This window comes from Platalea leucorodia (assembly GCF_965183815.1).
Source record: "Platalea leucorodia genome assembly, chromosome: 17".
Lineage (NCBI taxonomy): Eukaryota > Metazoa > Chordata > Aves > Pelecaniformes > Threskiornithidae > Platalea > Platalea leucorodia.
Window position 1 is genome coordinate 3690325 of NC_138839.1, and position 14261 is coordinate 3704585.

The 14261-nt window shown below is 47.7% G+C and overlaps 1 long non-coding RNA gene across 1 annotated transcript; it reads left to right on the top strand.

The window, feature by feature from the left end:
- Positions 1–7598: 7598 nt before the first annotated feature.
- Positions 7599–13630, top strand: LOC309598461. Its single transcript, XR_014230057.1, has 3 exons — positions 7599–7864; positions 11866–11979; positions 13527–13630. It is a non-coding gene; the product is annotated as an uncharacterized lncRNA (long non-coding RNA).
- Positions 13631–14261: the final 631 nt, after the last annotated feature.

Below are 14261 nucleotides of genomic sequence, written 5' to 3' on the forward strand. Positions count from 1 at the left end.
GGAAGTGATAGGAGGCAGTGCAATATGTACCAGCTCTCCCAAAGCAGCACATCAGCCTAGCCCTCTCGCTGCACAGCAGGCATGCAGGCCACGAACACATGGAAATTAATGATTAAGCCCAAATTCTGAAACAAGGATGTGGAGTTAGAAGGCAAACCCTCTAGATTCAAACATGAAATCCAAGTTTTTTTGGCTGGCTGCTGTCATAGTTTTGTACTGAGGCCGCTCAAAGCCACCCTACAACTGTGGAAGGTTCAGCACAAGTGCCCATTTCATGTAACCTGTCAGAGAAACCCTGGGTATGCAAGGAGACTGATCCATCCCCTTCCCACAAGCGTTTCTTGCAGCACAATAGGAAAAGAGAGCAACTGAGATGATCAGCTAAATCCCAATTTACACCTACATACTTGCATCAATAGGTGAATGCTCTGCAGTGATTTCACCAAACCACTTTCTCATAACAGGACCAGTTTTCAGTGTTGCTGAGCACCTACAATTCTGCTTGAAATCAACAGAAAGGCAGGAGCTCATCACTTCATGAGGGCAAGAGTTGTGAGAGGAAAGAGTCAGTCATGGAAAAAGGAATTTGGCCTGATGTCCAGTGACGTCTGTGGAAAACTTCCAAGGGTTTCATCTGGCTTTGTATCAGTATTTTGAGGAAACTGGGGATATTTCCTAGAAAATGCCCTCCCCTTCTCTCCCTTTTCACCTGCCTCTGTTGCTTTGTTGTTGCTGCTTTGTTTTTGTACTGAACCCTTTCTGATGTTTTTGTTCTTCTGCCTTGTTCTGATTCAGAGCTGCAACGTAAGAAGCAACGAATCACTGGAGTAACATTACATGCAGCCAGCCAGCCCAGCTTAAGCAAAATCCAACCCACCATCTAAGGCGTGGCAGTGGGAAAAAGAAAGGTGAGAAAGAAGTAAAGCAAACAGCCATTGTACATGGTCCTTCCCACTGCTCAGGTTTCCCACTGCTCAGTTCCAAACCCAGTAGCACTACTTCTGTGGGAATCAGCTGCCCTACCCCATTTTCCCATGGTAGATCCACAGAGGCTCACATTGCTGTGTGTGTATCCCTACCCACTGCTGCACATCAGCGCGTGCTTCAGTCCGGGAGTCACGGCTGAACACAGGTAGTAAAGTACTCCTCTGTCCAAACTGGGGCTTCCAGCAAGCTTCCACCCCTCCTCGCCATAAGAATGGACTTTGTGACCAGTCCTCCCTTACTCCCACCTGCAATTGCCCAAACTGCTCTCCTCTTCCAAAAATACACCAAGGGCTCCACCTGAACACGTTTCAGCCCTTTACCTCCTGACGCCTCATTGATCTTCCACCAGCAAGAACACAGGACCTCCCCATAAAGATCAGACCTGAGGCCCATCCACCCTTGTACCTCATCCCCGACAATGACAAGAGCTTCAGCAGAGTACTGAAGGCTGCAGGACGCTAAGTTGGAAGAGGCTTGGCTTCAGTGAATTGGAGGCGGTGTGGAAAGGTTACCAGTGAGGAGGCAGAGGTGAACCCAAAGGGCTGGCAGAGCTGGGGCAGAGCTGAACTGCGTGCTGTGCCGTGCTCCACTTTCTTCTGGTGGAGCTGGGCCGCTCTGCAGCCAGGACCTCTACTGTCATGAGACAAAAAGAGAATATGTGGGAAAAGTTGTTGGGAAAGTGTCATACTCCCTGCCTGCTTTTGCCTTTGTTTTTCTGTGCTATTTCTAAAAATGCTCTCTCCTTGTTTGACCCCCTTCCCTTCCCTCCCCTTGCCCTGGCTTTTCCCATTTAGGTAAGGAAGTGCCCTGTTCTTGACGCAGCATCCAAGGTAGATCCCGTGACCGGCCCTGGTCCCCAGGCTTGACACAAGACTTGCCAGGTTCTTTGTTTCTGGGTGGACCATGCGGAGCCCGTCGCATTTTTTTCAGGTGATTTAATCCGCAGCTGGCCATGCCGCAGACGGCTCTTTGCTGCTGCAGGTGCACTGCAGCAAGTGGCACATGCAATGCCGCGCTTTCTCAAGAGCACTGAAGCCCACTTCTGTCTGAGTTGTCTCCATACAACAGATGATGGCTTTGTGAAGAACAAAGCAGAGGACCATGTACAATAAAAGAGGAGTGCGCTTTGGTGAGTGCAGAATGTTTGCTCTGCAGCTGTTAATGATGCAGAACCTTTGGTGGCTACGGAAAGCAGTGACTCTGGGCTGTGTGGAGGACCTGTTAATGTTGGTTTCGCACCAACAAAGGCGGGAATGCTGCAGGCAGGAGGAACAGTTCTTTGCTTCCCTGCCCCCAGAACTCTGCTCACACATCTGCTTTCTGCTCTGCACCCTGGCCGAGTGCCGTTCCAGCAAACTAACACAGTATCCCGGTGTTTACGACACAAAGCAGTTCTAACCTCTGCCAGCTTCCCTAGCTTGCAGCTTTCCCATCATTCAGGTCCAGTTATCCCCTCTTCTACCCAGAAAGACAAAATCAGCTTCTGAAAGCCAGGGTCTTACTGACGTTGCTATGAAACAGCGTTGTGAGCTCTTGTAAGCACAACTTATGCCACATAACGAAGACCAAGAAGTAAAGATCAGCCTTTTACCTGCCACCTGTTTGCTTTGCCCGTGTTATGTTGTTCCAGAAGGAAAAGCAGAAAACAACACAAGGCAGTAACTCACAGAAACCGGCAAAGAGCTGGAGGAAGCAGTTACAGAAGACCTAAGAAGCTGCAGTGGAATCATAGAGGATGAAATTAATTGCTACAGGTACCCGAACTGGTAGGGCAGCAATAGTGAACTACTGCCACAAATTTGGCTCTGACAGAGGTTGGGGCCAGTGCTTGTGAGCTACAAATATTTTTAAATAAGCTCAATAATAGAAACCCAAACTGCTTGCCATCACAGGTACGCATGGAGACTGGTGCTAAGGCTGCGCTCTCCTGCAAAGCAACCTGTCTGTTTTGGCGGCAGGGAGGCAAGAACGTATCCCCCTCAGCCAAGTACCTGCATTTTCTGGGGCGTCTGGAAGATCACAGGACTGTATGGCACCCAGTGAAATATCTAAATTAATAAATTAATATGGCAACTCACTCTCATATATATATATATATATATATATATATAAGGTCATGGCTTTTAAAGCTGGATCCAACACTGAACAAGAACTTCAGTATAAAAGAAACCCCAAAACCAGTGTAAGGCACAAGGGCCAAGTTCTGGTGTTACTCACAGGAGGACAAAGCACAGGTGATTTCACTGGCTCCAGTTTCCTACCTGGAGAGCTGACTGACTGGCCTTCAGTCTCTTACCAGGATAGCCCACTTCCAGAATTCCTAGGAAATTCAGGATGGACACGAGCAGGAGTAGTAGTTATGAATGCAAAAGAATGTTTTGTTTTGTTTGTTTTTTAAAGATAAACTACTGCCAAGGTGTTGCTCTTGCCTGTTGCTGCAGCAAAGGGTGACCGTACTCGTCAAAGTGTCCCCCCTGTTTGCCTTTGCTTGCTCTGGTCACTCGATGTATCCAGACCCCGGGGGAGGGCGAGGGTGAAATTCCATTTCATGATGAAATGAAGCCATTAGGAAATGGTCACCTGGACTGATTCACTAGCAGAGTGATGCAGGGTCTCAAATCATTTGTGTCATTTGCAAAGGTCGTGGGGTGTTGAGCACCCAAATCCCATTGAATACCAGTTTGATATGGGCACTTTGCTGCCTTGGCTCTTTCAAAGACGCCAGCTGTAAATTCCCCGGTCCTGCCCGCACCCTGCTGCATCCCTGTGAAGCTGGAGTAACCGCAGTGACCTTATGGAACTTCCCTAAGGCACCGATGCTGTCGGCACTACCAGAGCCAGTCTGTAAGGGATGAGAGCATTAACAGACCCAAAGCCATCCCTGTTTATGCTGAGCTATATATCTTTGCCTCCCTAGATGAGTTTCAGTGTTATTTTATTTACTGTGGTATTTTCTTCAGGCATTTTATTTCATATACCACTTTGGGAGACTCTCAAAAGCTTTCTAAGTACAAACCATTGCTTGGTAGGACGTTTCCTGAGACCGAAGGAATTTCTCCTTGCTGTACCAGTCAGGCTAACTGAGCGTGTGTCCTCTTTCAGAAATGCCTTTGGTTCATTTCAGAATCCTCGGCTGCTCAAGTCTGGACCTGTCTCTTGGATGCCTCTAGGACTCCGAAGCAACGCGGGTGAACTGGGAGGTCGGGCGGCTCCCCCCCAGCCCAGCAGCCTGCCCTGCTGGGGAAGGTGAGAGGGATGCCCAGGTGCTCTCAGAAATTAATTTCTGATGAAAGCTAATACTCCAATACTCTAAGGGCAAACTATAGCAATCATTTCAGTAGTTTTATGGCAATCAGGTTGTTATGGGCTGTGTGTCATTCCAGTTCTTTCTTTCTGTACCTTGTGAGCTGCTCAAACCCTGACAGGGCCCCATCTGGTGCTGTGAGTTACTGGCAGTGTGGTGCAGTTCAAAAAAGCGGTTGCTTCACAGTATCAGATGGGGCCAAATTTTCATGCGTGTTGTCAGTCATGTTTTGCATAAACCGCAAAGACCATCCCACGGAGCCATGCTGCTAGCTATTTTTATTTTTTCACTATGGAGAGCAACCCAGCAAACTTAACGATTTATTCGGCATAGCCAGTCATTTGCGAACTGTTTAGATTGCCCCCCTATAGCTTCAGATGAGGAAAGATTCCCTGGTAGTGCTCCAGAACTTGGCTTCTCTTTTGAGATACTCCAACAGCATCTACCTGTCCAACTCCTTGTAACATCAACGGACGCTGTAGGCTGGGCTGAAGAGACCCTCACTTCGCCCCGGTCGCTAAATACCAACAAAAGGTCACTGTGATTTTGGCAGCATCAACTGGGAACAGATGTGGACTGCTCACTTAAGAAATGGCTATACATTTTTGAGCTACATGCAGCCTGTAAATTCTATTTTGAAAAAACATTCGGTATTCTGGTGGCTTTTTACAGACAGAGCTGGCTTCTGTTTCCATCAGCTACCTGCACCAAATACTTCTCCCTCACTGGAAAGGTACAGTCTGCTAGGAATAACCGCATAGCTCGATGACAGATGAACTCGTCTTTGATTTATCGAGTTGATGAAAACGCCCTGAAGGGCTGGTTCGGTCTCACTAAACGTCTGACGGTTACAGCTCTGGCCTTGAATGGCCTCACCAAGATCGACTCTTACAGTCCTGAAAGAGTGATTAACGCTGCGTTTCACTTCCACGAAACAGGATCTCACTGCTGCTCCGGCAGCATTTCTGCAGGGAAGTGCCCCTCACAGCATAAACAGAAATGGGTAAAACTGTTCAGATACATGCAGTTGGAACCACAGCTGACCTCTTAAGTCGAACCTAGAGCATTTACTGGCAAAAAAGTAAATTTTTCTGCAATCAGCAATGGTTTGACCATAGTACCTGTGAACAGAAGTAGCTGAATTCAGTAACAGTATATCAGAGAGAGCCACTGGAGGTATGAACAGGAAAAAGATTGGGATATTCTCGGAAATAACAGGAATGAGGGACACGGCAGGCTCACACCCACATTTCTCTGAAGCCCGCTATATATACCACATACAGTATATGTATGCTGAGCCTTTGCAGGTGGGCAAGTTTCATCCAGGATTTAATTCTGACTGAAACCATAAAAAGGCTCCAAAATGTTCAAAAACCAGATTCCTGCTTGTTGGCATTTTGAGAGCTTAAGCAAAACTGCTTTAATTTTTGTAACCACAAGCAAATGTAAAACCTCTGCGTTACAGACAACACCAACGGTTAGGGCCAGCTCTGGGACAGGAATCCTAGCGCGCGTTAGGAGTCCAGAGACTCGGGAAACGTGAAGGAGGCTGGGTACGAGCTGAAGCCCAGCAGCGAGGCGTGCGAGGAGCCCGGGGCCCTGCAGAGCACAGCTGAAGGGACTTGCTTATCCAGTAATTTCTAGTGGGAGTCACCTGGCCGGGCACGAGGGCTCCGCTCAGAACCTGACCAGCAGCTACTCTGCGCGGTGCTGAGGAGCTTCCAGGTAAGAAATGCGTCTGTCTTTAACCAGTCTGGTCTGTTGCTGGAGCGTCTTGGAGCGGAGGCATCGGTTTGTTGTGCAAACAGGGCGAGGGAGCTGGTCCCTGGGGGTTTGCTGTGCGCCTTCGCTGCCCTGCCGGAGCCCTCGGTGCCTAGTGCTGGTTCCTGCCTCGCTCCCTCTCTGTGCCCGGTCTCTTCCTCCACCACAGCGGAATGGTTCCTTCTCCTGCCCAGAGGAAAGATGTGTGCTGGGGGGCAGCAGGCGTTTTTCCCAGTCTGCTTCATTTTCCTGCTCTGTTCTAGAGCGTGGACTTGCAAAGGCTGGCATTGCTATGAGCAAGGAAGCAGCCAAGGGCAGTGACTGAGGGTGACACAAGGCTGGGAAGAGGAGGGGGGAGTATATCTCTTACTATTTATTTAGCTGCCAAGTTAGTGTAATATTGAAAATAAAACAAAACAAAACACACCCTGCTCCCCCCATACCCTTATCCAGACAAATGGCAGGACAGTGGGACATGGCAGGGAATAGGAGGCCTCTCAGTCCCGCCATAGTCATGCCTAAAACTTCTAAGTTGCAGCTATGGGAGAAATCCAATTAAAAAAAAAAAAAGAGTTATATGGAGGCTGTGTCCAATTCAGTTTGTTCACCATACAACCCCAGTTCACTCCGACTCTTCCTTGTCTTCCGCTTGTTATTTTTTAAAGTATATTTATAGGCAGTTCCTTTGTTCCCAAAGAGTTGTAAAATGGCCCTGATTTTAGGAGCTGTTCTAAGGGAGATAAAGGCCAGAGACAAGTGAGCAAGCTGAAAGAGTTGCATGTTATTAACTCATCCTAGTTTGTTTTAAGGTTTCCCTTTTTTCAGTGGTACTCAAGGCTTTTTTCTCGCTTTGCATGCGTTTATTGAAAGGATAGGCTCACAAACCGTCATCAAATAGCAGATAGTGAATAATGAGTTAGGCTCGCACACAGAAATCCAAATGGGTTTGTTTAAAGTGGTGTTTGGTATGCAAATAAAATTAGCAATCCAAATGAGGTTGTTTCTCCTCACTGTTTGCTTTGCCTCTCCCTGGCTGTGGCTCCCAACTGGAGGGGATGAGGTAATGGTTTAATACAGCCTATTAAGTGATTTGCAGTTGGACACCAGAACGAAAATGGAATCTTTTATCAAATATCAGATCCTTTTGGTTCTTCCAACCCCATTAAAAGTGACTCGGCAGCCTGGGAGGGGGTGGTGAAGGTGGCCCAGGAGCCAGCCGTGCCCTGGGCGCTCCCGAGGGCTCCCGCCGGAGCCCTGCCTGCGCTGGGCGGTCCCAGGGCAGTGTCGCAGGCGCCGACGCTCCAACCTGAGCTTGGACGTGGTTTCGATCCCAGGTACTGTTAAAGCAAGTTCCCCATGTCCGAAAAAAAAAAAAGAAAATGCTGTTGCCTTGAAAAAGGTAGATGGTTTGCTAGAAGTGTACATTACTCATTAAGCAGCTTCTTTGATACTTAAATCTGCTTTTGTTGAGTACAACGATCAAATTATGTGTTCATAGTTTCTGTAGTCTGAATGTCTTGAACTTTGTTCTTGCCTGAGTCGAGACTGTCACGGTTGCGCCAGGAGGTGCTCGGGAGCTGACGCCGCCTGCCCTGGCCGAAGGGATCCTGAACGGGCGAAGGGATATGGAAGGAGCAGCTCCCAAGCAGGAGCCTCTCACGGGGGCGAGGGCTTGTGGTTTTCTTCCCTGCCTCCCGAGTATCTCAGTAGCCTTCTGCACGACGTCGGGCTGGAGTTCTGAAGATGTAACGAACACCCGTACCATACTGAGGACAATCCTCTCTATTGCTTGGGCTTTCATCACACTTAAAGGTGATGATGATAGGATACGAAGATAAAGATATGAAGTGTTTTTGTTGCTTCACGATGACTAATAGAGTACTTAGAAGGGTTCAAGCTGGTTTTCCCCCAAATGTTTTGGTTTGTACAAAATACTAGGAAAACGAAATGCTTTTGCTTTGTCTGTGCTCAGCTCCCTGTTAGAAATGCCAGGCTTATCTTCACTTGTTTTTAAAGAAGTTGTTAATTGTAGGAGAGGAAAGGAGGTGCTGAACTTTCTTTTTTAAACCCATACATTGCTACACCAGTACATTAAACTTCCATCTTAGTAAGTTAAAGCCAAATAAGAAGTCTGAATACTTGGAGTCTCCAACAAAGTCTCTTGGTTGTTTTCTTCTGCGACTGGACAAGTTACTGTCCGTGTGTGCCTGAGTTTTCCCCATTTTAACCTGCAGGTAATACGCAGCGGTTTGCTTGCAATGCTGTCTTTAGTTGCAAAGTGTTTGGGGGCGAGGGGGCCGTTGCTCTTGTGGGGTACAGCGTTACGGACCGGTGCTGTTGCTGTTTTCCATTCGGCAACCCTTCCTAGTGCCCCTAAGGAGCGATAGGAAGCATCGCTAATATAATGTACGTACGGGAGGGCTGTGTTTGCTAAAAAGCGATCCCCGGCCCGATGCTTGATCAGGCGAAGGTGTAATGGCCCGCGGCCCGATGGTGTAGGACGTACGTGTGTATTTTACCGACCAGTGCAACAGAGTCCTCGGAACTTTTGTACACCACAGTGCAAGCCGTAGGCTGGTAAAAGGATATTTTATTTAGTTCTTGACTTTAACTTTAGGAGAAGCTGTGATCGCCTTAGAGTGTTAAGCATGTTGAAATAAGGCCTTGGGGTTTTGGAGGAACAAACAAGGCTGAAAAAAAATCCCCTTTCACAACTTTAGAGCCAATATTGGTCACTGCTTTTCAAAATTTTCAGTACCAAAATATTTTAAGTCTAAGATTAATAAAAGGGAAGCAGACGAAAATGAAAGTTTGCCCCGTTTCTTTTGGCCCCAAGATAATAACTTGCTTACAAAGTTTTGTTAAAAAAAAAAAAAAATAGATCTACCGGTACCAAGACTGAAAGCAGGGATTAGGAAGTTGTGCCTGGACCTAGGAACCAGGGCCGGCACTGGGTACTGCGTCGGGAGTTTCGGTGGCCTTCTGAGTATCGCTGAAGATGTTACAAGCAGCTGGAAGGTTCCTGCTTGCCTTGCTCTTGCGCTAAGTCCTCCATCGCCCCAGCGCTAGGCAGAACCGGGTTGCTTCAGTTTTCACCCTGTCTGAGCCCAGGCTATTCTGATGGCAAGGCATCTTTCTACTCTTTGCTACTCAGTTCCCATAACCTGCCCAGGGCACTGCCTTGTCAAAGAAAGAGGAGGATTGGTTTTGTGGAGTAGCTGCTGCTTGTTTCCTTCCCGCTGCTTTCCCCAGAGGGGCTGCGGTTTAGGATCTCTCCCCCTTTGTGAAGGTGTCAAGGATCCTAAGAGGGGGTTCAAGTTCAAAGTCTCCTTGGCTTGTTCCAGCCTACAGATCAGGAGGACACGTAACATCAAATATATGTATGTTGAGGAGAGTTTACTGCTTGCATTCTGCGGGCGACACTAGCTCCTGGCTTGCGTAAGGACCATTTTTTCTGGATAAAGGGTTTTTTTTAGGTGGGAGCATACTGAAAAATTCCTCCCCCACCCCCCACCACACGCTGGCAGGTCCTTTGTTAGAAATCAGGGCTATTTCGAAGTACAGCTTGCTGAGATGTTACCGAGGTGGTTTCAGTCTCGTGTGGCTGCTGGAGCGTTAGGAGCGGGGCAAGGATAAGGCAAGGTTTCAGCAGCGTCGCCTCGAAGCCCGGCTCAGCTTCACAGAGGTGCAGCCCCTTCGAAAAGCTGGCCGTAAGTTGTGTCAGCCCCCCTGAAGCGAGCGCACGAGGAGCGCAGCAGCCGGACGCCGGGCCCAGCGCGGCGGGGACCGCTCTGCGGAGGCGGCTGGCTCTCCCGGGGCAGCAGGTACCGCGCTGGGGCCGGAGCTGTCAGACTGCCTTCAAGCACCGGGGAACGCTGGTTACTTGGTTTAAACACGCAGAAGTCCTATTGCTTCAAAATAAATTCAACTCAGAGCTGGGTTGAGATTCAACTCTTTTATTAAATACACAACTAAAATGCCTAAAATGAGTAACATAAGCTCTAAGGCTTTATTCACCAGCACGTTAAATAGCACATAAGATATAAGAACGTATTTATACAATAGCAGCTAGTGAAACTGTTCGTCCTGCTTCTACAAAGAAAACAATCTTTCTGTATCCACACACGTGGATTCTAGTGGTAAGAACGGTGACAGCAGAACATTCGTCAGAATAATTACAGCAAGCTGCTGGTAACAGAACGTGTGAACGCAGCGTTAAGGACCAGAGTCCTATCTTCCATCCCTTTGCCTTCTCTGAGGGTGTTTTATGCATACCTACCCTTTAAAACTGACTGCAGAGGACATCTCGCAGGACTTTTTTTTTATTTATATTTATACCAATTTACCCAAGAAGACATTTTAATAAAAGGCATGTAGTTCTTGTTTTCACTTCTTTTAAAGATAATTAGTAAAGGGTAGTGCTGCTAAAAGGTCAAATTTGTTTCATTTCAAGAAACACCATAACTCCCAAAAAACTCTTGGTCATGTTGAGCATCTCATGAAGATGGAAACAGAAACAGTGAAGCTTCCAGTAAGAGACTGTAGCTTCTGTGAAATCCAAAGGGTGAGCGTTGGGCAGAACGGGGCATAGAGAGGGAAGGAAAAGAAGGAATCCAACCACTGACATTCAGGGGTAGCACAGCTGAAAGTATAAAACGTAGTGGACCGATACCGCGATGAGTACACCAAATACACCAAAAGAATGAGCAAGTTTCCATAAAATAAGTGCACCCTGAAAAGGAATACCATTTGTACCCTGCAAAATGGGACTTGCCAGCATGAGTCATTTTAACCGGGACACAGATACCATCTCCACCATCTGAGCAGTTTTGGGCAAGGCCATTTCCTAACTGGGAAATTCCTGACAATTTAGTGAGACTTGGTGGATGTGGAGAGCTACGCCATCTTCATTCTCGTGCCTCAGGGCAGGGGATGCTCGTCGTTGCCTGTCACGCTGTCCCCTCCCGCCGCTGCACACGGGGTGCTGTACTGGGAAAGCCAGCAGCTGCCTGGGCTCTCGCTGCTGCTCGTGCGGGGAGGATGAAGGCTGGTAGCCACCGGCGGGGAATCGGAGCCCTTCTCGGGGAGGCCTTTCTTATTGTATGATTTGCCTTACTACATCTCAAGTGGAAGAGCTGCTGAACTGAGGGCTTTGCAAACCCTTTTCTAAGATACTTTTAAAAGCCCTTTTCCGTCAGTGTAAAAATCAAGCTGACCTTATTTGAAGTTGCAATGTAGCAACAGGGTGCTGAAAGATCATCTATTCATCTCTTGCTGAATTTTGCTGATTTAACAAATAACTTCCAAACAGAAGCAGCTACTCAAACTGACAGCAACCTCAGATGACTACATGGCCCAAGTTTACCCAGAGGAATTCTCCTCAACTTAAACAACAGCAAAAAAGCCTCAGTGTTTTCTGTAATCTGTACAGGAGTAACTCTTTACGATGAAGATTTTAAGATTCGGAAACTATCGGCCTCCTAGGCCATGGCGCTGGGAGTTTTCAGCCATGCTTACGCTGCAGCATTGGGAGCAACGATGGTCTCTGCTTAGCTGAGTTAGTTGGTCTCTGCTTGGCCGAGCTAGTTTTATGATGGCTTTCTCAAAGCTACTGGGTTGTTATGTCTGCACCCATCAAATTTCAGGAAAGTCTGACAATAGGTCCAAAAGTTACTAACGTACAGACAGCTAGTGAGTACAGGAGCCTGGTTTCTCAGGGAAGCAAGTTCAGAAAACACACCTTGACCTACCTACCCATCGTGGACATGCAAGCTTCTCCCCTTGACCCTTCTCCCCTCTCTCTACTTCTGCAGGCATGACAGTACCTGTTCAGGTGGGAGCGAGCCAGACAGAACCGGTGCAGAATGTGAGCCCAAGCGCCAGTGCGAAGGCCCAGGCATCAGACTTCATCGACTCTTCTGATAAAGGTAAGCTTTTTTTTCTCCGCATTCTGTCAAGACGAAGATTTTTGCCGATGCGATTGACGGCATTACCAGACAGTATTAGACAAAAATAGCTAGATCTAACTTTGCCTGGTAAGACAGCAATCAGCAGGCACTCGGGCTAAAGGAAACCACCAACATTAAAGGACTTTCTCCAGATCCAGGATTAAAAAGATAGGGCAGGGAAAGGCTGAGGGCCTCTCCCTTAGACAAAGCAATAACCAGTAAATATTTAACTTGAAATACTTGCTGATTATGAGGCAGTACAATCAGGAAAACACAACTGTTTCCAGTTCACTGGTATGTTGAGTTTAAAAAAATTGTAAAGAACTTACTTAACTTACCAACAGCTCTGTCCGCTGCATCCGTCTGGCTGTGGAATCGCTCACCGTGCCCGCGGCCGGTGCGGCTCCGTCACCAGCCGCGCAGCAGGACTGTGCCCGCACGGTTCAGCTGCACTCTAGACTGTGCCCTCAGCAATATTAAAGCTCCCCTCAGTGAGACGACTTTTTTTAGAATTAAATCTGATGCAGACCAGGCCTCAGACAGCTCTTACACCATCCCGAGACTCGGCACTGCCTGTGGAATTGCTCTCCTGTGAAACTGGTTTAAGCGAGATGAAAATCAGTAGGAGAAGGGGAGGAAGAGAAAGATACAGAGGCAGAAGGGGATTTTTCTGGGTTGCCCCTGGCGCTCGTGACTAACTGGCTCTCTGAGATGAGATTGAATGGAGCTTTCCTAAGCACACATCAGCCTGGGGGAGGGCAGGGGGGATTTCCCTGGCCTCCATTTTGTTTTCTTTAAGGTGACATTCCCGTGCCTGCCACGGATGCCCAATTAGAGTTATCGTCTGTCTTTTTTTATTTACTCAACTCCATCCAAGGTTAGGACCCAAACTTTGTTTTAAGAAGAGATGGATGGGAGGTGGGCGTGCGCTCCAATTCATCTTATTTAAATGCTTGTTAAAAGCCAATTTGCAGAGTCACTCAAATTTCACACCATTTCCTCAATCCCTTGTGAACCAGTTACTTATTAACACAGAGGCTAATCACCAAGGAACGCTTCTCTGCTGCTTCCTTCTCTTGCTTTCCTGAGAATTACAACCTGCAGGCGGAAACACAAAGCTGAGCTTGTTCCAGCGAGTCAGCCAGCGGAGGTAAAGCAGGCAGGCAGCTCCTTTCAGGCTCTTCACATCGCACTGGAAGCAAGTTTAAGTTAAGTTCTATACCAACTGGTTCATTTTCCCTGCTGTTCCTGTACTACCGAGTCGTTTTGGCAAGGACTCACACGCCCAGCTTACTGCAAAGTGTTGAAAAAACATTTCGAGCTTTCCAGCGACAAAGGCAGACTTTGCTTGCGCACCGCTGTGGCTGTACCGGGTCTGTTTTGGATGAGGGAGGGGATTAACACAAAGTTGAGGATGAGGAAAATGTTTTGATGCTGTGATTCAAACGCAAATCAATACTTGGCATCTATTTAAGGGCGGCGTGCGGTCAGAGCGCACGTGTAACATTGCCTTATATTTCTCACAGAAAAGAGCTGAAAACCAATGCCGAGGAATCAGTACAAGGTCTGCGCACCGCCCCGCCTCCGGTTCGGTCCCCACGAGCACTAAGATGTTACGGTTTTTCACAAGTGCAGGCTGTAGGAACGCTCCTTGTGTAAGGACCAATCTCAGTTTGTATAACTGCTAATGAGTTCCGACGTGAATTCTTATCCTCTGCAGGCAGACCAGGTTGTCTGCAAAATACTGACTTGGATTAATCTATCAAGGACTAGGAAGAACCTGCAGAGGGTAAGCAAAGACTGGCCTGAATACGTACGTGCAGTTCAGGCAGGAGGCATTAAGGATCACTAGAGGAGGGCAAGTCTTGCACCTAATTTAGTCCCCAAATTTGGCCTGCAAATATACGCTTTGTTTGTTTTAGATACGTGAGCGATCCCAGAGTCTGCTTGCAGAATCAGATCTTTAATGCAGCAAGCGCTATTACCACTAGCAGAGCTGAAACTTGTGCTTTTTTACTAAAGCAGATGGAGCTGGACTCTGCTCAAACACGACACCACAGGTTACTAAGATAATACTCTTACAGTTTGAAGACGTCTCCTCAAGCACTTGCTCCTCTGTCACCCCAGGAAATTTGTTTAAATCTGGCCTCTGTGTCCTTTGAGAGAAGTACTGATTTCCTTACGGAGTCACGGCTTCTAAGCCAAACCTCATCCGTTCTCACTCAGCGCAGCGTACTGCTACTGAGTTACTACGCAGTTAG